The sequence below is a fragment of the Chroicocephalus ridibundus genome, chromosome 2 (assembly GCF_963924245.1).
Source record: "Chroicocephalus ridibundus chromosome 2, bChrRid1.1, whole genome shotgun sequence".
NCBI lineage: Eukaryota > Metazoa > Chordata > Aves > Charadriiformes > Laridae > Chroicocephalus > Chroicocephalus ridibundus.
Genome location: NC_086285.1, coordinates 69,710,289 through 69,735,867, shown reverse-complemented (window position 1 = coordinate 69,735,867; position 25,579 = coordinate 69,710,289). Strand labels below are relative to the sequence as shown.

The 25,579-nt window shown below is 42.3% G+C and overlaps 2 long non-coding RNA genes across 2 annotated transcripts in view; both read left to right on the top strand.

Annotated features, from left to right (window-relative positions):
- Nucleotides 1-1,236: 1,236 nt before the first annotated feature.
- On the top strand, nt 1,237-17,943 carry LOC134511589 (uncharacterized). The gene is made up of 4 exons (XR_010069914.1): nt 1,237-1,349; nt 8,174-8,229; nt 15,335-16,858; nt 17,658-17,943. It is a non-coding gene; the product is annotated as an uncharacterized LOC134511589 (long non-coding RNA).
- Nucleotides 17,944-17,945: 2 nt separating this feature from the next.
- The window catches only part of LOC134511588 (uncharacterized), a 36,563-nt gene continuing 28,929 nt past the window's right edge, over nt 17,946-25,579 (top strand). The window contains exon 1 of the long non-coding RNA XR_010069913.1: nt 17,946-18,165. This is a non-coding gene — a long non-coding RNA (uncharacterized LOC134511588). The remainder of the gene's footprint in view (nt 18,166-25,579) is intronic.

The window sequence follows — 25,579 nt, the reverse complement described above, 5'->3', positions numbered from 1 at the left end:
ATATTGCACAGCTGTCGCGACTGCTGTCTCCTGGTTATGATTTTCAAATCCCAGTTGATGATTAATACCTTCGTCTCAGACATTTGTAAAGGGCCGGTGCTTTAGCTGAATACATTTTCTCACTGCTCTGGCAGTAGTGATGTGCATCGCAATGCGGAGGGGCATGGAGGGTGGAAGGGAGCCAAGAGAGAGGAAGAAGGAGGGTGTCACGCAAGGAACAATTTTTTTCCATATGTTTTCCCCATTTGTCAGGTCAGCACTCAGACAGGTTTGACTAGAAAGCACATCGCATGCATGCCTTGCATTTCTGCGGCACCTTTTGCTTACAAGCACCTCCCGTGCAGAGATTAAAAATTGGCGATTCATGGATAAAGTCCATTCAGTGTCCTCAGGTAAAGAGGAAGAGTGGACAAGGTGCAGAATTTCATCCAGGTTTTTCTGGAAACTGGCCCTTTGCCAGCAAAAGAGTGGCCCTGGGCTGACCGTATAGGGTCACACAAAAGCTTAGAGGGAAGGCTGCAGCTATGCTTTGCGGCAAAGGCAAAGTTAAATCCACAAAACTGCTGATGTATGCTTAAGGCACATAGATGTAATCATGAGTAGAAAATAAATGAGAAATTCATGAAGGTATTATGGCATCCCTGACATTCCTCATTCTGTTTTCTAGGATTGCTCTGGCTATCTCTTCTTTCTCCCATCTTCACCTGCTCTCTGCGTGTTCACCTTTCCTTTTGGTATTTTCTGTTCCACCATCCCACCCACCCATCCCTTCCCAAGTTCCCTCTTCTCTCAGTCCTAGTGCCTCTCGCCTGGCTATTGGGGCCCCTCTCTCAAAATGTAGGCAAAAGGATTTGCAAAGTTTTAGCGCACGGATGATTGTCCAAAACAAGTGTAACGCACACAAAAATTAGTTTGGAGAGCCTGTATACACACTGGTGTGCAGTGTGGTGTGTACTGGTGAGTGTGCAATACCTGGTGCTTGTATTATTTATTATGTAAATTTGTCTGTGAAAAATAAAACTTCAGCCTCTTTCGGACTGGGATGCTGAGCGAGCTGGCTATTTGTGAACAATACCGTTATGAGTCGTACCCTTCCCCTTTTGTCACTGAGGATGTTTGCTCAGATTTAAGTATTGTTTTTGTTTTGGCAGCGGCCGGGAGCTGGGAGCAGGAAGCGGCTGCACCCTGACGGCTGTCATTTCCCCTGCGCGCGACTCCTGTTTACTGCCAGCTGCTTTCGTACAGACACATCGCCCGGGCTTTGATAGCCGCGGGCCCGACGCTGACTCAGAGCGAGTAAACTTTCTGTGGCTATCTGCTTGTTTGTGCTGTTCTTCACAAGCGATAAGGTCAGCCTTGGGGGGGGGAAAAAATAGTAGTAGTAGTAGTAATAATAATAATTAAAAAAATAACCGTAGGATCTTTCACAATCCTCTGCTCGGATTAGGGTACGTGTGTTCCCACTGAGTCAGTAAATGATGACGGCCGGGAACGTCTCGAGTGGACGGTGGGGAGCTGGGCAGACCTCTGATGCAGAAGCTGCTTTTCCAGCAGGATGCGGAGGAGAATCCTGGTAGACAGATGGCTGGCTGCCCAGTTTGCAAATGTGTCCTCTCAGGCCTCCGTCTGAATTCCTCCCCCCCGTAAAAGCTTTCATTACGTTTTGTCACTTGATACATTAGTTTGTTTTAATGCACTGGAACCCCACGTACATTTAGCAGTCTCTTTCTGCTTGTTTTATGGGGCTCTGCTGTGTTTGGAAATGAATTAAAGCATCTAAAAGGCTTGGCGGTTTCATTAGAGGAGGACAGTCCAATCCAAATTAGTGTAACTCACTTAAAATTGAAGTAAAATGTTTTAAGGAGAGTGATCTGATAAATATTGGCTTAAACTAATTGGATTTTCAATAGACAAATTACTGCATTTTTCTCATTACTTACTGCTCCACTGTAAGGCTTTCACGTTGCATGGCAGGGTACAGTTCCCTGCTATGGACCTGAGAAGGCGGGGTGAAATCCACGGGCTGAAGATGCTTCCTGGGTCTTTGGCTGCTGTGGAGGCTGGGAGGCCTCTGGCTCAGGGAGGCTGGGTGGCTCGGGGGGGCTGGGCAGCTCAGCCCCCCGGGCTGCTGGGCTCACTGCTGGGAATTGGTGTTGCCATTTTCCAGTGCCCTTGCACAGGTTTGCTAATCCTCCTGCTCGCTGCAGGGGTAAATGATCAGCAGGCAGCCACTGACCTCTCCGAAAGGAGGCACTCGCCAGGATAAGCACAGCCTCTCATGTTACATATTGGGCAGTCTTTTTATTCTTTTTTTTTTTTTAATAAGCAAAAGAAACACTTATTTCCAGTTAAGATGGTGAGGAAACAGGGCATGTCCTTTCAAAGTCAGCTTCTGTATTCCAATAAGCTATTAATTACAACTAAATAGGACCTAAATAAATATGCAGGATTTTGTTTTGTTTTGTTTTGTTTTTTTAAGTATTGTTATCCCCAATAGCAAAGGAAAATAAGCAGAGATTCTTAAAACCTTATCTCATGTTGGGAGGACCATCATTTGATTCCTTCCCAAACATGTTTTCTGAAAAGAACTGGTGTGCATTTATTTGATTCCTGGTGCTCATTCAAGAATTCCTCTTTCATGAACGTCAAAGCGGATGTCCTATGGAGAAAGGAGCTGCTCCTCAAAAATGTTTTCAGTGAGGCACAAGAGCATGTGGCCTGAAAGGTGCTGTAGAGAAGCGAAACAGCTTCTTGTTCATTAGTACTGAAACGTTTATATGAGTCAAAATAGTAACAGCATATTTTAGTGTCTGTGCGGTATGAAATTGCTTGTGGATGCAATTAGATAATATTGACAGTTGCAATGGTCAACATGCAAATAATACCACAGTATTCTTCCATCTAACTTCCTGTGTAAGGAAAAGCGGACGTGGCAAACGGAGCGGTGCTGTGAGCCATTTATTTTTCTAATGCAAAATACCCTAAAGCGAGGTTTGTTACTAGGATGTTTGTTTCTCTCAGTTTAGGAGACTCAGTAGTCGGCTGCGTGGCTGAGGCAGGCAGGTATGTATTTTCTCAGGGCAGACGCAGTGTGTATCATATGCAAGCTTGACCATCCCAAGTGCAGTATCCTGGCTGAAAACAGTTTCAGTCAGTGCACTGCATTTCCCTGTGATGATGCTGGTGTGCCTATTTTTTTGTTACCTTTTGAATAGCTAATTTAAAATTGCTCTCTGTAGGGATGTTCTCTGTGTCTGTCTGCCTATCAATCTTTCTATCTGAATGCAGAAGTATTTGATTAGTGTATTTAAAGTAATAAAGATGTCAACAGTAGTGTCACATTGATTGATGCTAATTATAAGTCTTTAATGGCTCCTCTGGTTTGGCCACTCTCCTTGCAGATTGTGATTTTATGGTTAAAATAATGCCCTGCTGTCCACAGACTCGGTCATAAATTGTGGTCTATCTCTCTTTAATGACTCCGCATGCAGTGGTATAATCCCAATAACATACATTATCTTTGGTAAAAGGAAGGCAGTGACTTTCATAGAGGTGATGGATGGATTTATAAGGACTAGCTAACAGACTGGCTGGGATCACAACCAGAGGCAAGGCTGATTGTTCTGCTTGTGCATTGCCATAAGCAGAAACATTAGGCAGGCAGTCTTGGATAACTGATGATTTTCATTGAGTCTCTCTCTTTCCACTCCATACCACTAGTAAAAGTTAAAGAAAACGCCGAGGTGCGAATCAAAGTCTCCTATCAAAAGGCTAACTGTTTAGCAAGATGCAAAAAATCTTCTGTAGGCGTCTGTCAGCGCTACTGAACAAAAAGCAGTGCAGACTCTTGCTTTGTGCGCGTTCTCTTTAAAGCGTGTGACGAATGGTCAATGAATGCGTGTTCACCTTACGGAAGTGCACTGCTACCATGAGGAAAATGCTACAGCCTTGAGAGAGGTCTCACCATTGCTGGGGGAGTTTAATCATTTCATGCGTATGTGAAAGCGAAATTTCAGGGGACCACGCAGGGATGCCTGCAGGGATGCCCGCATACATATGGATGTCTATCAAGTTAGATATGTCCATTTTTAAGCAGGATAGCTAGGGCGATTCTAGAACGCCACCTTATTGCTTCTGTATTCACAACTGGCACCGTGGAGCTCCAGCACAGCATGGAGTATCCCACAATGCTGGGTGCATACAGGCACATGTAGGCAGAGGCTTTCAGAGCCGCCTGTGCCCTGCCGGGCCTGGAATATAACTAGTGAACCCAGCTAAAAAGCAGGGTGTTTCCTTTAGCGCTAAAAAGTTAGGAATACAAGTTAATTTGGAAAAGATACAGTTACAAAAAGTAATTTCTTGGCACCCCAATCCTGGCGTTTACTACTTGGTATCTCACTATAGTTGCACTGTGGTGTGTGACTGACAGCAAAATCCAAGGAAATTACTGGGGGGGATTGTTTTATGGGGGTTGTTTTGTTTGGGTTTTTTTTATTGTTTTTGATGGAGTAATACGGGACTCATAAAATTAATTCTGAGCAGAACTGTAGCACAAACAATGGTAAATATATCACAAAAGTTCGAAGCCTTTAGATCCCATTGCAGACTGCCAGTTCCAGTGCTGCTTTCTGAGTAGACATCTCACACAGCTACTGCTAGATCAGTTACTTTCTAAATAAACCAAATTAGTGTTTGTTTATTAAGCTAGAAAGCTCTGTCACTTTTTCAAAGAACGGCAATATGGATACGCTTAAACGTAGCAAGAAAGCCAACAAATGAAAAAAAAATATTCGCCCAAGGCAGAGCAGGATTTGCATAAAGGACTTTTAGTTACTTGCTACCAATTTTTACTAGTATTAATTTTTCTGACTCCAGCGAAGCAGCGGTATTCCTTTGCCGTGTTGTGAAGTGTATGCTTCCAGAAGTCACATCAGCTGGACAGCATCTGGCCGGCTGATGAGCTCGGCGGGCAGCTGTACTCCCAGATTTGGAGTTCCTTCTGGTTCTGTCATCGGAGACCCTGTTGATGGGGCGTCTGGAGCACGTTGCCCGGGTGACTGTTTCAGGCTGGTTTCGTTTTGGGATGGTGTCATGTTCCAATTTGGTTTTGTTTCTTTTTTTTATTATTATTTTAATTTAATGTTTAGTTGATCAGAATTTTTTCTTCTGCCACGTGTGAAGCTTTCCGCCAGGCCCTCGAAGGGAAGAGTTCCCTTTGTCCCAGCCCCTGCCTCTTCATCCCGCTCCTGTCCCGCACCCAGCTCATCCGCAGCACTGGCGACTCAGGGTCGAGACAAATGTGGCGTGTTCCGGGTGTGTTATCAAAGACATACGCTTCGTATGAGCATGTCCTTTGCTCTCCAAGCACAGGAGCCCCTCAAGTAGCAGTGAGGAGATCAGCCTACGCACGGAAACTCACGCTGACCAGAGGAGGTGGCAGCGGGGTTGTTTATTCTCTCTCAATTTGATTATTTCCTTTTTGTTTATGATAAACTAGCGCTAGCTCATGTGTTGGAGATGAAGTGAAAATGAAAAAAAAACCACAACCCAGCCCCAAGGCTTCTGTCTAAAAATGCAGGTTAATCCTCCGCGGCTTTCAGAAGCATTTCTGTAGCATGCTACTAATTAAGATAAGGTTATCATTTTAAGTTATACCAGGAATGCAATTAGAGCTCTTACTAAGAACTGTTGTAATCAATTTTATAGAAATTATTCAGACCTGGTAAGGTAGAATGCAGTTTTAATAGGACAAGAGAACACACTGTGGTTTTATTAAATATAATACAGATTCAAATTACAGCCAAATGTTGTACTGCCACTCATTCAGCAGGAATCCATGTATCCCTTTCTAAAATCTTTTCTTTGGTAGGATTAATTCAAGCTTTTTTTTTTTTTCCTCTCCTTTTCCATGTACAGTTTCAATTGATCTTTGATCTTGAAAAAAAGCCCTTTAAATGGGTGTACTCTAAAACCAGAAGTGAATATAGAGAATTATTTGGTATACTTACCAAATAATATAAATTTCACATTTATGGGTATGAGTTGACGTCAGATGCCAATTTAGGATCTACGTACCTTGTAGATGTATGTATTTTCTGCAGATACTGTAGACAGTGAATCAAATTCAGCCCCTGTTTAGGTAAGCGAAGAGAGCAGAGAGGGCAGGAGGGTGGGCTCTACTCCCACCAGGCCCCCTGTGCACCAAACAGCTGTGGATGTTTCTGTATCTTTGAACTTTGGCCTCAAAATAGAAAAAAAAAAAGAATCATGGATAGAACTATACTCATCTACTTTCATGTTTGTTTGTTTATTCACTAAGATAACACATTTCTGAGAAATAATGTGTGCCATAGACATGCAAACTGTAAAAGTCTGCTGTTGTAGAAGGGTTTCGCAGTCTCTTGCATACAATGTGGTATTTTTATCTCTGTGCGGTGTCCTTCTGGCTCTGTTTTCCAAGCAGAGAATGCTTGTCCTTTAGGTTTTCCTGGAACAGTCATCTTTAACATAATCACTTCTTGTTATCTTACTCCCTCTTTCTTTTGGAGCTGTGCAAAATCATATTCCTGGAGTTCTACTCACGTTTCACAGATGCCCTTTCCTACATTCTTAAAAGTGGACAGTGTTAAACTACAGTTAATCTTGAGAGTATGTGTGGGCTTAATAATTTGAAAGCTGAAACATTAAAACAATGACTATTCCTCAAGTGTGATTAGAAACTCAGCAAATTCAGAAGAAAAGCTTTATCTAAAGAAAACAAAATGTGTGAAATGTGGGTGAATGCACGTTTAAGGCATGCCACCAACTTTCTTTCTCCCATGTAACAACTCAGTGATCAGTGAATCAAACTGTCTGTAAGTACAGATCAGAAGAAAATGATTTATAAAAATGCATTATTTTTTTCAAAGAGATGTTAAGATGGTTTAGTTTTCTATTTTAGATATCTTTTATAAAAGAAAATTTTCATTAGGACTTGTAACTTGATTTCTCTTGAAATGTTTCAGTGAGAATGATACAGTCTTCTGCAAGGTTGGAAATGAAACCCTCTAACTTCTGCCTCTAGTATTTTTGCACAAGGCTGTCCATCTTAGAAGAGCAGTGTCTCATTAACTCTTTCCTAAAACATTCGGTATGTGGGCCAGTAGGAAACATTAATCTAGCTGTGTTTATCCAAGTCAGAGTGCTCTGCTTCCCAGAGCCCCTGTTATCTATGTTTTTTTATTATCTGGGCTGTATTTACCAGCCCCGCCGCCCTTGAGGTATAGTACTGCCGTACCGCATTTCAGTAAGGATGATGCAGGTGGCAGTCCTCTGTTTTGGGGCAGGTTTTCCTTTCAATATGCGACTGTAATCTAGGGGAATAAAAATTGCTATTTAATCTTGTTAGGTTTGAAGGAATACTGCATGAAAAGACTGGTCATCATGTTTTTGCAGTTAATTTGATGATTGGCATGTGATATCAAGACAGCAATAGCAAATGTTTCTGTGGACACAAGTCACTCCTTTCTATCAGCTGGGAAAGCTCCAGCTTGTGCTGGAGAAGTGGGTATGTGGTATTGCTACTCATTTTAGGAAGATAACCTTTGCTTGAGTACGCTTCGTTGGAAAAGTACATCCATAAATAAAGTGCCTTTTTTATTTAGGTAATATGGTGAAGATAGTTGGATTAAGAAGGCGTAATTTAGGAAAAAAAACCAATCCTGCTTTCATGGAGATCATCCTCTATAGTTTGGCGGTAGAAATATGTAATTTAGGACTTGTGGCAATTAGATAATTATTGACACTAGTAATGTATATAACAAAGGACACAATACAGGTGCTTTATATTGTTCTCATTTCATTCTTACAGGAATTTACTTTCCATGTTTGCTTTCAGTCAAAGTTATGAGTAGGATTAGGTTTGGGGGTGTATGTTGTTGGGGTGACCGCTGCAGAACAGAAGCCACCACTGCTCGGTGTGACCAGGCTGTCACAAGGAGCCTGTGGCTGTTGAAAGCTTTCTCACCTGCACCATTGTTTATACAGATACTACATTCTACAAGGCTTTGTAGAAGGCCTGCCAAGAGAAAGCTCATTAGTAGTGGTCACAGGCCTCGTTATTGTGACTGTAAGTTTACAGGTAAAGGTTATTTTGTCATACACAGAGGTAAAGAGATTTTTTCTGTGTTTACAGAAGGAATTCCTCTGTGCTAAATCTGGATGGTCGGCCTTCATTAGCAATAAAAAAAGGTATGTGGACCGATAGCATGGGTGGGTGTCAGCTTCATTTGTTGTTAATTAAACTTACAGTAAAGGTTAGCTTGGTCAAAATGTCTTTTAACAATGTCTTATAATATTTAGCATGGTAAGTACTTAACAATATCAGTGGAGCACAGCCTGTTTGTTGGCTCCAAATCTGATGAATAGCAAGTTTTTCTAGTTTGGTTTACAGAGCGGTGGGTTATGTTTTCATGTATCATATTTCACTGTAGTAATTGGGAAGGTTTTGGGTTGAGATGTTTTAAAATACTTAAAAACACAAGACGGGATGCTAATGATGAGCGGAAACAAATATTCCAAAGGTAAATCTAGTTATGGATGTCAGAGGAACTGAATCAACTTTTAAATGGCAATTGAGTGCAGAAGGCATTTTCAAATGACTTCTTGATATTGGATGTAAGGCCAGGAAACATTCATCCTGTTGGCCATAATTATTTTCAATGCTCCTCAAAGTTTCTCACAGTTTGTTTACAATTAAACATATCTGCAGTTCACAAATTAATAACATGCATCTGAGGCTTTTATGTTGCTCAGCCAGTATAACATCTGTACTCTGGAGGCTGTAGTCCTGATTCAGAAAACAGTCTTTACCAGCAAAGACCAGTTAATCATAGAATCATAGAACGTGTTGGGTTGGAAGGGATCTTTAAAGGTCCTTCTAGTCCAACCCCCCTTCAGTAAGCAGGGACATCTTTAACTAGATCAGGTTGCTCAGAGCCTCATCAAGCCCAGCCTTGAGTGTCTCCAGGGATGGGGCCTCCACCACTTCTCTGGGCAACCTGTGCCAGCGTCTCACCACCCTCATTGTAAAGAACATCTTCCTAATGTCTAATCTAAACCTACCCTGCTCTAGTATAAAACCATTGCCCCTTGTCCTATCGCTACAAACCATGTGCTTCTTTCATACTGAAGACAGTAGAATGTAAGCAAGTGCTTAAAAGATGAGCCTAAATAGATCTAATTTTAGGGCTTTTGAATAAATTTGAGATGTTGTTTTTCTTCTTCAGTTCGTTCTTCTGACTTTGTTTTCATTCCTGATAACACTCAGTCTTCTTCCTTCCTAAGTTCTGCTGCAATTTCGCTTTTAATCTTTTTTTTTTTTTTCTTTCTTTTTCCCCCCAGAGGCTGTAGTTTTGTGATGAATACTGCTTGGTTAGTACAGTAGCAGATCAGGTGGATTGCCATTAGGAAGCATTTGTTAAAGTAATTGAAAGATCAAGGTTTATAGTTCAGCAGAAATATGCACCCTGTTACTTCCCGTGGCATGGATAGTGACCTAAAGTACACCATTTATATACACACACAGGTAAGGTAGAAGAATGTTTATAAGGTTTCAGGCACAAATACTCAAACATGAAGAAACACCAGCATTAAATTTTCCCTCAGTAATGTCTATGTTTGTACATTACCATTTGCTCTCTTTACGCCTGATCGTATATGCTTTCGTTTCCCAGAAATTCCCATTTCTTTCCTTGAGCAGGATGGATATAGAAAATTGATCTGCACCCATCCCTTTGGTTTTTTGTCTTTCTGTTTACTGTGCTTTGAGAGTTCTGCTCCAAAGAGATGTGTTTTGTCAATAGCTAATGTGTGCATTATCTTACTGATCCACAATCTGGTTAGTCTTTGTCACATCCCCATGTGATGAAGGGCTAATATTATCCCTGTTTTACGGACACAAATCTGAAGTGTAGATGAGGTAGTGTAGAGTCTCCACCAGTTTAGGGTATTCAGTTTGGAATGCGCTATGGGGTACTACCAGGACACAGCTTCTACTGACTTCAGTTGTGGTTGTAAATACTCAACTGCAGAATCTCAGCTTGGGGGCCTGGAGAGAAAAATGTACATATAGAACTTGCATACAGTTAGGTGACGTTGCAAGCCTCACGCAAGGGCAGAAGGGGGTGAATTCTGTTCACTAAAATAATATTCAGCTTTCCAGAACAGGTTTAGATGTAAAAAAAAAAATAATTAAAAAAAGAAGTTACAACATTGGCAAATTTGGGGTTGTATCTGAGGAGCAGCAAAACGTAACCATGATGAACAAGATATCTGCTTATAAAATTATAAATTCTGGCTTCAGCTCTTGGAAGCCCTAATGCTTTACATACAAAATATCAATAGAAATGTTATTGTTTAGGGAGAAGGACACTTCTTAGAAATGTCTAATGTTATTTTACTGTAAATTTACAAAGTGAGGTAAAATAAACCAAGCAGAGGTGAGATTGACATTTTTACAGAGATAAAAGCAACTGTTAAAAAGTGAGTGGGAGGCAATGTTAATAATAAGGGATGCTACTGGTTCTTCTCCATACCTGTTCACTCACCATTTCAGCAATATATGTGCACTTCATATATACATATATTAAAAAGTATGTATGAGTATATATAAGTACATATATTTATAGAGATATATATATTTTAAAAAAACCATGCGGGGCTGTATTTGCATGCCTTCATTGTGCTGCCCAAACAACTGAGTGATGAGAACACCAAACAGGGTTTAAATGTGTGGTTATTCTCACTTCAGTGTTGTGCCTTTGGTTTCTGGAAGCAGGCTGTCGCTCTTGCAGTTTGGTCCTTGACCTTCTATCACTTTTGGAGACGTGCCATACAATCTTTGTTTACAGTAACAAGCATGGAAAAACTGACTTCCTGACAGTAATGCTGAAGTCTAACTTGAAACCACTCACAGGTGAAAAAACATAGTTCTTCCACTTTGAACTTGTAATGTGTTTCATGTAAAATACCCATCTAAAACTGGGCAGCCAACAAAAGGAAACCAGTCCTTTGCCCAAGACCAAATATTAACTGCTTTGTCAGCAGTTTCACTAAGGAGTTGGTTGTAATGCATTTCTGTATCTTTTTCCCTGCGTAGCATATAAATGGTAGTCTTAAAAAACCCACCCCATTGGTAATTTAATTTTTATATAGGTATGATATTAATTGACTAAGCAGTTCAGGACCCTTAATGGAATTCTAGCTATTGTCCACGTAACCTCTTAATCACACAGCTTTCTCACAGGCTGGTAAAACACATCAGGATTTGTAGATTGGCTTGTACGAAGAACCAATAGATCACACAACTTCATTGTTTTCTGGCATTTGCATCACCTTTCCTAGTGTTCTGTGTTCATCAACACAATACTAATGGCTGGAAGACTTTTTAAGGAAATTAGGATATTTACATAAGGCATATGTGTGTTCAGATTAGATTCTCTCCTTGAAGGGCAGGGTTACTAAACAAAGCAACATTTGAGTTTTGGAGTCAAAATCAAAGTCATGATGCAAAATGAATGCAAATCTAATGGAAGATTTGTGACCCAGTTCAATGGTCACGTTTTTGGTGATTAAGTTAAGTGATGTGTTTCGTAGCAATTAAATATTCCATAGTTATGTCCAAAGAGTGTTATTTTACACTTTTAGGAAATTAAAAGGGAATGAGAAGAAGAGTGGAAGTTAAATGAAGAGCGAGCTAATGAAGCATTCCTATTTTCCTGCAAGTTGTGTGTTCAGTGTGTTCAATGTGTTTTAATGCACGCTTCCAAATCCTCTGTACAAATTTTATTTACTTTTTACATCATTACAATAATTACTGTACTCTACACTAACTTATGGCCTGACCCCTTTTACACTGGCTTCTACATTGTGTCAGTTGCTTTTGAACCGTGAGAGGAGTTTGGCCCCAAGGCTAACTTAACTGGAGGAAACAGTTCTTAGTAAGTCAGAATAATAATGGGAATATTAACCTTAGGAAGCTGCTAGGAATGCAGAGACAATTATATATTTTTTCAGTGTTGATTATCATTTGATTGCATTTACATCAATGTATCGCATTCTGCCTTGTTGAATTTCTGCATTTCTTCTCCCCTCCAGGACTGCTGCTGAAGTCGTCTTTCTCACACAAACATTTTGCAGGGAGCCACTAGCACAGGACTTAAGATATGTAGTCCTTTAAAGTGCATAAGCATTTTCTAGCACACAACGATCAAACACGGGTGAATATTGAGAAAACATCACTCAAATATTAAACATAGCATTTGTAGTCACACTGGAAATAGAATCTCAAATATTATGATTAAAGAGCTGGCAAATGCAAATGTACATGGTCAATGCTATCATATGGAATAGCTGAAACTTTGGGAGGCTAATTGTGATAAACTGTCCATCACGCATCCGTAGAACCTAGAATTAATGTGGGAAAATTTTCAAAGAGTAGTATTGAATAATCAGGGAATTCAAATAAATTGATCTGGTTCCAGATAACTGCAAGAGAAAAGCGCAGAACCGTGCTTTGCCAGTTTTGTGTGATGAAGGTCTCTGCTACAAATGCAGAAGCAGCATTTCCTTATTTTTTTTACATGCACTCACTAAGACGGTCTAGAAAGATTCTGGCTTATTCTAGTGGAGACTACCAAAAGGTGGAATCGTGGCTATTTTTTTTAGCTGGATGGACAAACAAAGCATATCTTTTGTATGAGACAGTAGTTAGATCTTCATACAGCGTAGCAATATCAGGAGGCAGCTTTGAAGAAGCCCATCAAGTACCAAAGGAGTTTAGCTGTGGTCACACAAAACTCCTCAAGGGGTATTTTCCCCTACTGAAGAGCTCTGTACACTGTAGAGAAACTACTTCTGGGACTTGAACTCTATGATAAAGTTGACCTGAGTGTCTCTAAACTATGGCACTGTGTGTCTAGACATACCCTGTGGTCACTAAACATCTACTGGTATTTTGTGCGAAGCGTAGGGCACTTCATGCCTTGGCCGGTAGCCAACATGGCTCAGTACTTAGACCACTGTGCAGCTCTGCGGTTTTTGTTCACTGACATATGTTTGTTTTGGTTTGAGTCCATAAGGTTTGCACGCTTGAGGTTCACTTTGAGGTTTCAAGTTCAGTGAAATATCACGTTTTGCCTGGCTTTTGGGTTGAAACCTCAAGCGTAATGATGATGATTTCTCTATCTGCAGATTATGAAGGGAAAGGTCAGTCAAAAACAAACCCCAAAGCCTTATACTTGCTGACAATCACCAAGCATTCAAATGGACCATTCCACGCAGAATTTAGCAAGTGTACGTTTCTGTCAAAATTAGCAACTCCACATTTTACTGATACGAACAAGTATGTAAGCGGCATTCTGCTTCCATTAAAGCTATAGCATTTCTCCAAGTTTCTGCTCTTTTTCAGTTCCTACTTCCTGGGTGGCACTGTTTAGCACTATGCAGGGGTGGCAGGTTTTGCCTGAAATAAGCAAAAAGTTAAATTTATGTTAGGCCATTGGCCAGATACTTGTTGTTTTAAGCCCTGTTATTCTGCCCAGTCTCTGCAGCGCCCATGCTATGCTTAACCATCATGAAGTTCTTCCTTTCACTTCAGAAAGTTAAGTCCCCAAAGGGATTTTTCCTGGTGCCCTGAAGGCAGTTGGGTAGCTTTCCTCTTGAGTCATAACACAAACACTGGTGTTTAAAGGAATTTAGGTTTTGTTTTCCATAACTGTGGAACTCTCCTGGAGCTGGAATCCAAAGTTTAATTTTCAGTGACATTCAATAAATTTTAGACTCACAGGGATCCATGTCAGAGTGGAGTACTGTACCAAAAAGATAATTAGCCATACAAAGAAGTATACTCAATGTGGTTGAAAAGCACCTCAAAATCACTCCACAAAATTCAGTAGACTGTAAGCGGTCATGAATTATGCGTATTTTGGGCTCTCTGTATATTGCTGTAATTCTTCATGTTGACCCAGAGTCTACTCTGCTGCTGAATCTTTTGCTCCAAAGCCTGTCCCCTGTGGACAGTTACGTCAACTCCAAGGTACCTTTTGTATCCTTAAGGTAGCACAAAGCTCCAGTAATACGGGAGCAGGATTTATGATCAAATGATTGAGAACAGATCTTCAAATGCTGGCACCAAATAGGCGTTGGGAAAATATCTCTTGATGACCTGTCAAGGCAGCATCCAAGATAAGCCCAGTTCTTTCCATATCTTCCAATCTAAAAGCTTTCATGTGAACTCAGGCAGTAATGGTGTCAACCAGAAATTCCTACCAGTATCCTCAGCGGTTCTGTGTGGACAACTTCCTACTTCTCCATTCACTGTATGATGGGGAGAAAATATGCTGTGGAGTTCAACTGGGAAGGTCATTTTAGACAGGTAATTTTTTACTATCTGCCAATTAATTACTTTGAGAGTTAACAGTATCTAACAAAGTATCTATGTTAGGGATTTGGAGAGGGAATAAAGAGCTAGTTACCCATGCTGTTATCAAAGAATTTGGTGGGGAGGTTATCTGAAGGGTTCTCAGTGTAAGAATTAGATTTTTAAGCACTGAGTGCATAGGACTGCCTCTCACAAGAAGCTTTTCTGCATCTAAGTCTTCTACATTTCTGAAGAAATGATGACTGGTCTTTCTCTTTGTAGTTCTCGTCTCTTCCCCTCCCTCCCTCTTCGTTTGCATCTAATGTGACTGTGTATCTCTGGGTCATACATCGTATGTGTACATGTATGTGTACACGTATGAACAAATGTTCATACATCGTATACCCACATAGGAGGTTTTTCACAAGCTTGTGGATATATTTATAAATACTGTAGGGCCCCCTTTTCAGGTCTGTTTGAAAAAGATGTCCTGTATTGTGTATGCTGAATAAACTAGCGTCCTCCAGGTACCGTGTTGGTTCAGCTTGAATTCTAAATTCTGAGAGTAGTTCAGGTTTCACACGCATCTGGTCTTTGTTTTTTCTCCTGTTTCTCATGGGTAACACATGACAGAACACTGGAATCAGGTTGTTCACTGGGGTTTTAGTGGTTTGGTTAATAGTTGAACTGGAAGCATCCTAGATATCAAAATGATAATCAGATGGTGGCAATTTGGAGCTGCTACTGGTTTGAGTTGAACTTGGTTAAATGAGTATGAAGTCTCTTCATTCCTTGACTCCTGCACTTCTTTTTGGTTTTAGTGTAAGATCTAGGAAAATGTATGCAATTCAGTATTTCCCACTAGCAGTGCAGTGAAGGCTCTGTATGTAAGAAATAGAGAAAGAACATTTATTTCCTGCACATTTATTTCCCCAGGGAAGGAGGTGCAGCACTGGAAGAGGTTACCCAGAGAGGTTATGGAAGCTCCATCTCTCAGGGTTTTCAGGACAAAGTCACAGCTGACCTGATGTAATGTTGATGATAGCCGAAGGGTTCACTAGGTGACCTCCAGAGGACCCTTCCAACCAATGTATCTGTGATTCTAAGTCAGAACAGATAAATGAGTTACTGGTACCAAGTGGGAAAGATCATCAGCTCACAGAGTCAAGAACTCCTGCAGCTCTCTCTTAAAAAGTAATGAGAATGGATGAGAAGCCATCCTGAGACATGCTGCTGTAATTGTTATAGGTTAAGAGCAATGAGAGTGGTCACCAGGACAGCCCCTCTTATCTTGTAATCTAAAGCCCTGAAGATACTTATTTTGCTGCACTGAGTCCCTGCCTCAGTAATGTTTATCTTTTGGCCTGAGAAAAAGTCATCCGAAGCCTTTATTCTTCATATTAGCTAACACTGCATCTGAAAAAACAGTATTACATCCATTAGCTACAGTCTGAGTTTGGGTGTACCAACATCGTTTTCTAGCAAAGACTTGTCAATGCTGAAATTATTAACCCCATGGGTGAAAATGCCCTCAAATGACTGTGGTAACCTTGTGATTTCAGTACATGCAGTCCTGCGGCTCTGCTCACTAACTGCACACTGAGGGTGAATACTACAACTGGCTTTTACGTGGAATTTAGGCAACTCCTAGGTGCAGCCCATTGCAAAACCCCTTTCTGATAGGAGCCAATGAGAACAAGCTACAACTGCCTTGTGCAAATTTTTTGCAATCTGCTATTGCATGAACAGTTGGGAAGGTTGAAACCAGAACGAAAGAGCACTCGGGTTTTGCTCCGATTGCGCTTCCCCGTGTGAGTGCTAGGCATCTCTCTCTCTTCTGGGGAATTCTGTGCTCGATCTCCATCATATAACTTCGGAGCTTGCAACGGGATCCCGTGCAAAACAGCTGTGCGGATTGACGGCAGCTATCTTCTTACATTTCCCCGACACCGTGTACGGTTTCAGTGCAAGGAGCCAGGGAGCGCAGCGTTGTGAGGTGGTGCCCGGCTTTTGCAAACAAAGGGGATGGAGGACTCTGTGCCACCTGCTCTGTCACTTGAACAAATGTTAGGAGTAAAACAAGCTACAAACCGCTAACTGTTTGTTGGATGATAACTTTACGCAGCAGCAATTCCATCGATCATCAAGGTCGGCTTTTTTGCTTTTGTTTCTCAAACGAACCAGTCTCTCGGTTCCATGCTCCTATAGGCAAGATGGTAAAACAGCCAAAGATGTTAACTGCTTGGTGCCCTGACAGTGAACAGCATTGCACGCTCTTATTCGGGGACTGCCAGAGGTGTCCAGATGTTTCTGCGTTGAACAGCGTGGCACAACACCTCTGCAGGAATTGGCAGGCAAGAGTGTTTGCTTCTTGACTTGGATTGAAAGCTTTGGAGTCGGCAATGTCAGGAAAACATTGCTACTGCCCGCAAACCAGGGAGCATCCTGTCGTGTCCATACGTGAGGAAAAAACCCTTCTGCTTATTTTTTCCTGATTATTTTGTGGGACAGTGCATTTACTGAAATTACCGGTTATGAAAACGGTGAATGCCCCTCTGTTTCTTGCTGTAGTCGCTCACGAGTGTGGGGCTGAGTGGGAAAAGGAGTGGTCTTGGCAAAAAGCTTATTAGTCTCAAATAAATTATTCAGAACACAGGTTTGGATACAGATTGCAGGGAACGATAATGGAGTTGGTTTTCTGAGCCTGTTCATGTTATGAAGACATGGAGTATGCTTTTCAGGAATTCACTTAAGTGGAATCAGCTTTGAACAACGTAGCCTGGAAGTAATATTGCTGCCATCCAGCTAGTGTCTGTGGAACAGCATTCTGCCTCCTGAAGAATTGGTTTTGAAGACGGATAGATAGGGAGATATTTATTTTTTGGCCTATTTTTTTTTTTTTTAAAGGGAAATTCTTTCTAACCGCTAGAGAGGGACATGTTTCGGTCGAGATTTTTCCCCCCCTGAGTGAAACAGTGGACCACATCAGCATCCGATTTGGGTGCGTCATGTGGTTTCTCATGTGATGCTGGTCTCGCTGCGCTTTGGAGAGTGAGCCTTTGTGACTCCGCACTCTTGGACAGTAGCATCCAGCAACACAGGAGACTTTGGGAAGGGAGAGGAAAAGAGACACCCCCTCAGAAAACCCCCAAAGCCCAGAAAAATAAAGTTACCGTAATTTATTATAGTTATTGTTTCTTCTTAACTGTTTAGGCTTTTATTTTTAATTCTGGGTCTTCCCTTTTCTCCGTTCCTGCAGGCATAAAGCTGCACTGTTCGGAAGAAGCGAGATTGTCTTTCCTTACAGCTCCGACGCTGCACCGCTCTCGACACAGCCTGCTTTTCCCCCCATTTACCTGGGCGGCTGCTGCTGCTGTTTCTGCTGCTGCTGGGGCTGCTGCAGTCTGGCTGCCTGCGCTTCACCCCTGCTCGGCTGACTCGAAACTCACTCGTCTGCACATTGCTAAGGAAGAAGAGTGATGGAGCCGCGTTTTTTCTGTTGGTTCTGGAAGCAAAGGGTTGCGATGTGTGATGAATTTGGGGTTTTCTTGGGGGGAGGAGGGGGGGCAGGGAGGAGAAAGGAGGGGTGTGATTCTAGGATGGGGTGGGTGAAAGCTTAAAGTAATATTATGTGAAGTAATCCAGTGCTTGACAAGGGCATCAGCAGCAAGAATCCAGCCTCTGCTGCTCCAGAGGATTAACATGGGGAAGCCACAGTGCTGCAGTCGGGTTTCACCTCAGCGTTGTGCTGGAGATGGAGAAATAAGGTATCGGTTTTGTCTGCCTGTTAAGGCAAAGCCATGGGAGAAGGAGAGAGCGAGTGAATGCAAATGCAAAGGAAGAAGAAATGCTACGTGCCGTTTGTCTGATTCTGTGCATTCTCATTGCAGAGAGGATGGCATGATTAACAAAGCAATGTATGGACGGAGGGACTGTAAATTGTAGCTCGAACACTCCTGATGCTGTCAGGGAGGGAATTGATGAGCTAGGTGGCTGCAGCGATATCCCCCAGGGAAAACAGCAGCCACGCACTCTGTGTGTGTGTATATGTGTATCTTATGTGCTCGTGTGTGTGTGTGAGCATGTATAGACATGAAAGAAAGACATTTCTGACCAATTTACGGAGGAAGTTTGTCACTTTGCTGGGTCAGACTTGATTGCAGCTTGTATTTTCAGCTATAGCTCTACACCCATTTCCTGACTGAGGCGGCACTTTGTGAAAACAGATGTAGGCAGAATTCTTTTGAGAAACGTGAAAGCAGATCCTTTCCGCTTAACACCTTGAAGCACTGAATCTTCTGCACTGTGCTGAGAGAAACTGTAGGGGTTTCGTTTTCTCCATCTTAAAATCTTTATAAACACAGCTGTATTCAGTATGGTGAAAAATTCTATACTGTAAATAGAAATGTGATCAATCTAATCAAAATAAATGCATCCCAGATGACTTCTAGACCAGCTGGCTACCACAGTCATCAGATGGCTAAATGCTCAACTGAGCATTTATATCCAGCATTATAGTTACATTTTCTTAATTTTTTTTTTAGAATTTCAAAATCAGCCTCTAATTAAAAAGGATTCTTCATCTACTGAAAAAAGCCAATGCTCGCATTTGGCAATAGCTTTCTCTGCAATGTACCTGGGTGAATTTTTGTATTGCTGAACGTGCATGGGGGAGACCGTGTTTTTAGAGCAGGTAGACCGGTCACAGTACAGGCGTATTTAGTTTGGTAGGCAGCTCGGCTTGGCCGTGTCTGAACAATGCAGAAACAGGGGAAACAAGTGCTGCACTCAGCTCGTGGGGCTTGGCATGGCTTCTAGCAGCTGCCTACTGAGAAAGAGGGGTCTTTTTCCTCCCTTTTTTTTTTTTTTTCCTTTTATACAAATCTGTAGACCATAATGTCATCCTAAAATGTGTACGAGGGGATTTCCCAATAGTCATGGTGAGCTACCCTGCAAGACGCCTGTCTGGCCCTTCCACTGTTTGTTACCCAGCCTACAAAGGCAGCCCTGTGTGTTGGATTATATTTAGCCAGCTGTTGGATAACATTCTCGTGCTGGGGGCAAAGGAGTCCTATTACTCCCAAAACTGTAGTTTTCTGTTTGCTTAAAGAAAAATAACCTTGGCAATACAGCAGGCTCTGCAAAGGAGTTATGCCGCTCCCGTACCTTTCTGAAACTGTCGTGCGCTTCGAACTCGGGTGGTTTAAAGCAAGCAAGGAGGAGGAAGAAAGACTCTCAACTCACAGCTTCAAAGCTGCAGAGACGAGCAAAATGTCAGCAGCTTGTAATTAGGAGTCCATGGTTACGTCAGTGGCTGTATCTCTCCAAGAATAGCTGTGATGTGTGCCACAAAGCAAAGGAAGACAGTCATAACTTGGTTATCAAGCCTGGTTCAAACAAGAAAGAGCGAAATGGATTAATGAATCTGCTGTGTTCCTAAATCAGACGTGGATGGATTACATGTACAAGGCTCGCTGAATTCTGCAGCAGTGAAGACTGAATTATCAGTTTGTCAGAGGGCTCGTGTTCACCGAGTGAAAGCGTGAATCCTTCAGAAAAAAATGCAGATGAACAGTCTTTCCTAGAAAATGTCTTTCCCAGCTCCATCCTGGTCCTGTACAGGCTGTGTGACATGGAGGCATGCTCCAAAGGGAGAGACTGGCAAGCCGCATGGAGGTGTTTAAAAGGAAGGGTGTAATTAAACACAAAGCAAGCACGCCAAAATTCTTTTCCGGCATTAGAGATTGGATACCGAAATACCACCCCAGAGCAGAGTGGCTGGGGTCTGGTGTGGTTTATATTAAGGCTTCTCTGGTTAAGAGCAAGAGGGGGAGGGAAGGGGCTCGGTGCAGCATCTTGCAGCCACAGAGCAGCCCCCAGGGCCGCAGGGGGAAGAGGGATGTGCGGGGCTGTGGGCTCTTAAAGGCCCCGCCAGGAGCTCCCTGACCTCCCCGACCATTTTTAGGTCGGCGCAGGCAACTGGGCAGCGTTTCAGCAGTGAGATTGCAGGGGTGGTGGGAGGTGTGGGGGGGACACACTTGCTTAATCTGCTCCGACCGGCCTTTCTCCACGTCCTGGCTGGGAGATGTTTTCAGGGCTTTCAGCAATCCCCCGCCACAATATTCCGTGTGCATGCCTGGCGGCGTTCACACCGGCCGCCCCATTGCTGGAAGCCTGGCATGGTTCCCTGCTCCCAGCAGAAGTCGGTTGCAGTTCAGCTCTGTTTATGTCGCTCTTTAATTTACCAGGATAGGTAGACTGCGTTACGCGAACAGTGGGGTGGGGTGGGGTTTTTTTGGTTTGCCTTTTTTTTTTTTTTTTTTGACTGTGACCACAAATTTGTAGGAGATGACTCTGTATATTAAACCAATAGCTCTTTGAATTGTGTGTAGTATAATTTAAATATACTTACTTTAATTAATAGAAGGTTACAAAAGCTGGCATTGTCTGGGGCTGTTTAATTTACATCTTAGGTTTAGTCAATGAGCATAACCTGCCTGATGAGAATAGTGTATTCTGCGCAGCCAACAGGGTGGAAGACATTATTTTGTTTGTGTTAGTTCAAACAGCTGGTCATTAATGCAGGCCCCATCTCCAGAGTGAAGTGCTAGTGGACATGAATGGCTGCCTGATTAATGCTGCCCCTCGACGGGTCCTTCATCCAGCAGCGATGCTCGCAGCAGAATAATGCGGCGTGATTTGATTGCGCTCTAACAGGGGTAGTATGTCATTGTGTCACCCGGCAATCGAGGTTATTATGGGGCAGGGCAGACAGACGGGACAGTGGGGTTACTAGACCGTGGCATTTTTAGAAATGCAGGCCTGACCTACTTAGAGTTATTCTTGCAGGCTGGCAGCTGCCTGGTGCAGGGCTCCCCCCCGATAGGCTGCGGCTGTTGCTAGGGGGAATTAGCATGAATTTTTCCACATGCGGGCTCGGTGATTGAATGATAAAAGCTGACTGGAATTAAAGAGATTCGGTTCAGTATTATGCAGATTTATCTCCCTCGGTTTCTCTCTCCCTCTCTCTCTCTCAAATGCATAAAAAAGAGCAGAAGACAGTTTGTTTCCATTTATTTTTGACCTATTTTTTTTTTCCAGGGGAGGGCAGAAGTGTTGTGAATTTTTGATCATCGTTTACTGTTTAAGCCCTTGAAATGATATGACAGTGGGCATGCATCTTTAATGTACGGGAGATTCAAATGCTGTCTCTTTGGAAGGGAATGAAACGAATGTATTTTGTGTTCTGGTCAGACCGCCGCCTCTTTCTATTTGAAGCCATGTCAGATTCCGTTGTCTGGAAAGGGGAAACATATACCAGGTTTTATTGCATAACATTACTCTTGGCTATTTTTAGCTGCCTGTGCTTCACAAAATTAGTCCTGTGTTTTATGTTGGTGGATGAAATTAATCCTCGGACTGTGTCTCCTGTATGCAGACAGACGCCCAGGGTATGCTGCAGTGCTGTGTGTCATGTTCATTGGAAAAGGTGTTTACGTGCTACAGGCGTATCAGCGCTGCATACTTAGCAGGGAACTGAGATTTGGCCTGTGATCAGATCAATTAGAGAACCTCTTCTCAATTTTGGAGTATTTTTCAGGCTTTGGTTTGAAGTTGGATTCTCTAGATGGCCCTTTTTTATTTATCTACCTCTGCCTAAAATAGTGTTATCTTTTCAGAAAACTCTGTGCTCCCTCAGGAAGCAAATAAAAACAATACTCAGTGAAGAATCCTTTGATGTAATTATGAATATTTCCTTTGTTATTATCACTAATTATAGAAGATCTTTGTTTAAACCGCAATTCCCCTCTGTGTGATCCTTTACCATGCAAAGAAGTTACAATTCAGTGCTTATAATTTTAAATTAATTTTTTGTGGCAACGCATCATGATGTCATACTCGAAGAATTGGGAATTTTCAAAGTAAGAGGCAGTTGGGGATGGGGGAGAGAGACCCAAAGGTCTTTGGAATTACAAAATAAAAAAGGTGACTCAGTGCTGAAAAGTAGTGAGCTCATTTGTGCCTGAAACGGTTTCATTTGAAATACTTGGATGAACAAGATACCTTTTAGAGGGGTGTGAACAGCCGGCACGTCTGTGTGGATGGCCAGCAGCCTCGCTGGACGCAGAGCTCCTCTGCCTTGGCCCCTGGAGTTTCTCGGGAAGGTATGAGAGGAAGCAACTGGAAATGGAGCCACACGTTTGAATGCATCTTGTGGCTGAGGCAAAGCATTAAGTTCCTACAGATCTGAATTTCCTATGTCTCTTCCTGGCCTTGATTCATTACTGAAACTCGCACCACTTCCTTCTCTGCTCCTTCCGACAGTCCCATGGAGTGACGGTTTTTTAGAGAAGTGAAAGTGAAGAGAGGCACTACTTGATGCCCGGTAATTGTGTTCTCCTTGGCTGTCCCTAGATGTGACTCCAGAAAGTGAGATCAGGTCAAAGCCTGATCTCTTGATCCGCTTTCCTGGGGGATGCTGTCAGTGCCTGTGGCTTTGCACCTGGGCTGTGGGTCTTCCCATGTGGGTCACATGGGTCTTCCAAACTTATCTCTATGTTGTGTTGTCTGCTGAGCTTCTCCCCAGCTGCTTTCCCCGCCATGAACCAGTTCAAGTGATCAGAGAAAAGGGCTGGAGCATGGCCAAAGTTCAGCCCATCCCAGCGTCTCCTCGGTGGCTCGTACCCGGGTGGGCAGCCTCTTTGCTAACAGAAGGGGAATACTGCCATGGAAGTCACTTCCTTATGGGAGGAAAAGCCACCTTTGCTTTCGAGATGCTAGGCAACAGCCAGCCTTTGTGTGCAATTGTCTATTGAGGTTTACGCCCTCGTTGGTTGTAGCCAGTTGTAGTTTCATCAAATTCACCTGGGTTATTAGCTAACTTGGACTTCAGCAAATCAAACTGAGTGTGCAATATTATATTAATTTCAGCAGAAATCTGTTTTTGAGAAAAAATATTTGAGCGTCGTCTTATTTTGATGTATTCCTGCTAAGAACGAGGCAGCCCAAAGAAAAGCAGCAAACAATATAAAGCATACGCTCTGGGGAAAAGAGTTATATGCTTGATGTTTGTTTGGGATTTCGGTGTGGTGAACATTTATAACAAACATCAAATCAGACAGTTTCAACAAACCATCAAGTGACATATTAAATATAAAAAATGCAGCGCACCAGAAATTGTATTCAACATTAGGTTACTTTTCTGAAAGTCTCTTTAATTGGAATTATTCCAAATAAATGAATGTGTGAATAATACGATCATAATGCTTTGGGTAATTATAAGTAGCAGAAATAGGGAGTTAATGAAACAAAACCAAAATCTGAGCTCTGTGTGTGTGTATAAAGCATAAGAAACAGGACACCAGAGGAGTTTGAAATATATGTCTGTGTTGAAAATATTGTCAATTGTGCACATTCCTTTGAAAAAACATGTTAATCATTTTCTGATGATCTCCTCTGAGGTTTCTATTGTTGAAACAACTTACACCTCCTACCTTGAAGTTGCTTACCTACAAAAGATTGTGTTGTATTGTTCAACATTCTTGTACCATGACCTCTCCTGCGAGCCATGAAAGATCTGTTATGCTGAGTTTCATGCTCTAGGGTGGCTAAGCGAGGGCTGATTTACTGGTAGCATATGCAGGCAATAATTTTTTTTTTTTTTTCCCAGCAAAAGACTCAGAATCCTGCCTCCATTTGCAGCTGAGAGATGGCTGGGCTGCTCGGTGTATTTCTGATATTCAGGTCTTGGCCAGTCATGGATTTGTTGCGCATTTTGTGATGTCACTGCAACTTTCTGTTTTTCTGAAAATGGTATAGCGCAACACATCTTGATTTCCATGAAGGGATTACAGCCGCCAGGAGTGAGTTGATTCCCAGCCTTCACCTCCTGCCAGGGCCATAAAGACCGGTTCTTCTGCAGCAAATGTGTTTCGGTTCCGATTTCAAATCAAAAGTATGAGGAATTGTATTATATTTCTTAAAAGACTGGCAGTTGGCACGTTCCTTTTATTGCAATACAGTAGGGAATAGAAATGTTTTACAAATTAAAATAATCCTTGCAAGATATTTTTCCTGTGATCCATTAACGTGGAAACAAATTCCGTAACATGCTACCATCAGCCAGGAGCGGTGTTAATGTGGCTCCCACGTTCATGCTTTTCCTGCATCCATGGTTGTGTGTGCCGAAACCCTCAGAAGTGCTGTATACACGTAGTGTGTGTGAATGTGTGTACAAGACACAAGCGTAACTTACAGCAATACAACACTGAGGCATATAGTATGTAATCGCAGTTGTCTCGGGGTAGTACCAAAACCTGTGCCTCTAGGTGTATGATGCTGGTTTGTGTATGATGAAAAGTGGCTTGTCATAAAATTCATGCAGTTCTGGCGTGTAGCATAACCATTGTGTTAATGCTGTCATCCTGTTCACCACCAGCAACAACAAAAAATCGTGGTATTTTGTAATACAAAGGTAACAGAAAGGATAGTGTGGTGAAAAGTAGGGCGTACCTAGATAGATGGGTTTCGTAACCACTCCTGCCCTTTTTGTAGTCAATAGCAATGTAAAATGAAATGTATGATAGGCTGTTTAAGAAGGAGAGATATATTTTATATTATAGTTAATTCTTCCCTCCTGCTCTTAGGCCACACCTACTTCAAAAGTGAATCCAGACTCAGATCTTGACAGAGATCGTGACCCTGTTCAAACCAATGGCTGTTTTATCCTGGAATTCAGTGGAGCCAGGCTTTCATCTCTGGTATTTTCCCCTGAACATGTCTTTTTTTGTGCTCTTGCTCCAAAGTGTGGTGTTTCTATTTCTACTCCCCCCCCCCCCGCCCCCCCCCCCCTTCCTCTGAAAATGCTTTGAAAGCTTACTTTTTTTTATGAGCAATATACTATAGATTTGCTCTTGAGTCTGAGAAAATGTGGGGAAATATCACTTCACTGCCAAGCAGATAAGGTTGAGTTGCGGTTGGTCTCCATAGTTATGTTTTTCTGAATACTTCTGCTTTCATCATAAAATGTCTTTAGTTTTGATGAAATGGAACAACAAGTGAAAAAACAAATATGCCAAGGAGAATCCGGCCTCTAACAAGCCGCAGAAACTCAGGTAATGAGATGGCTTGTGTCTCGGCCTACAAAGCTAGGGCTCATAGAAACGTAGAGGGAGGCAGAAC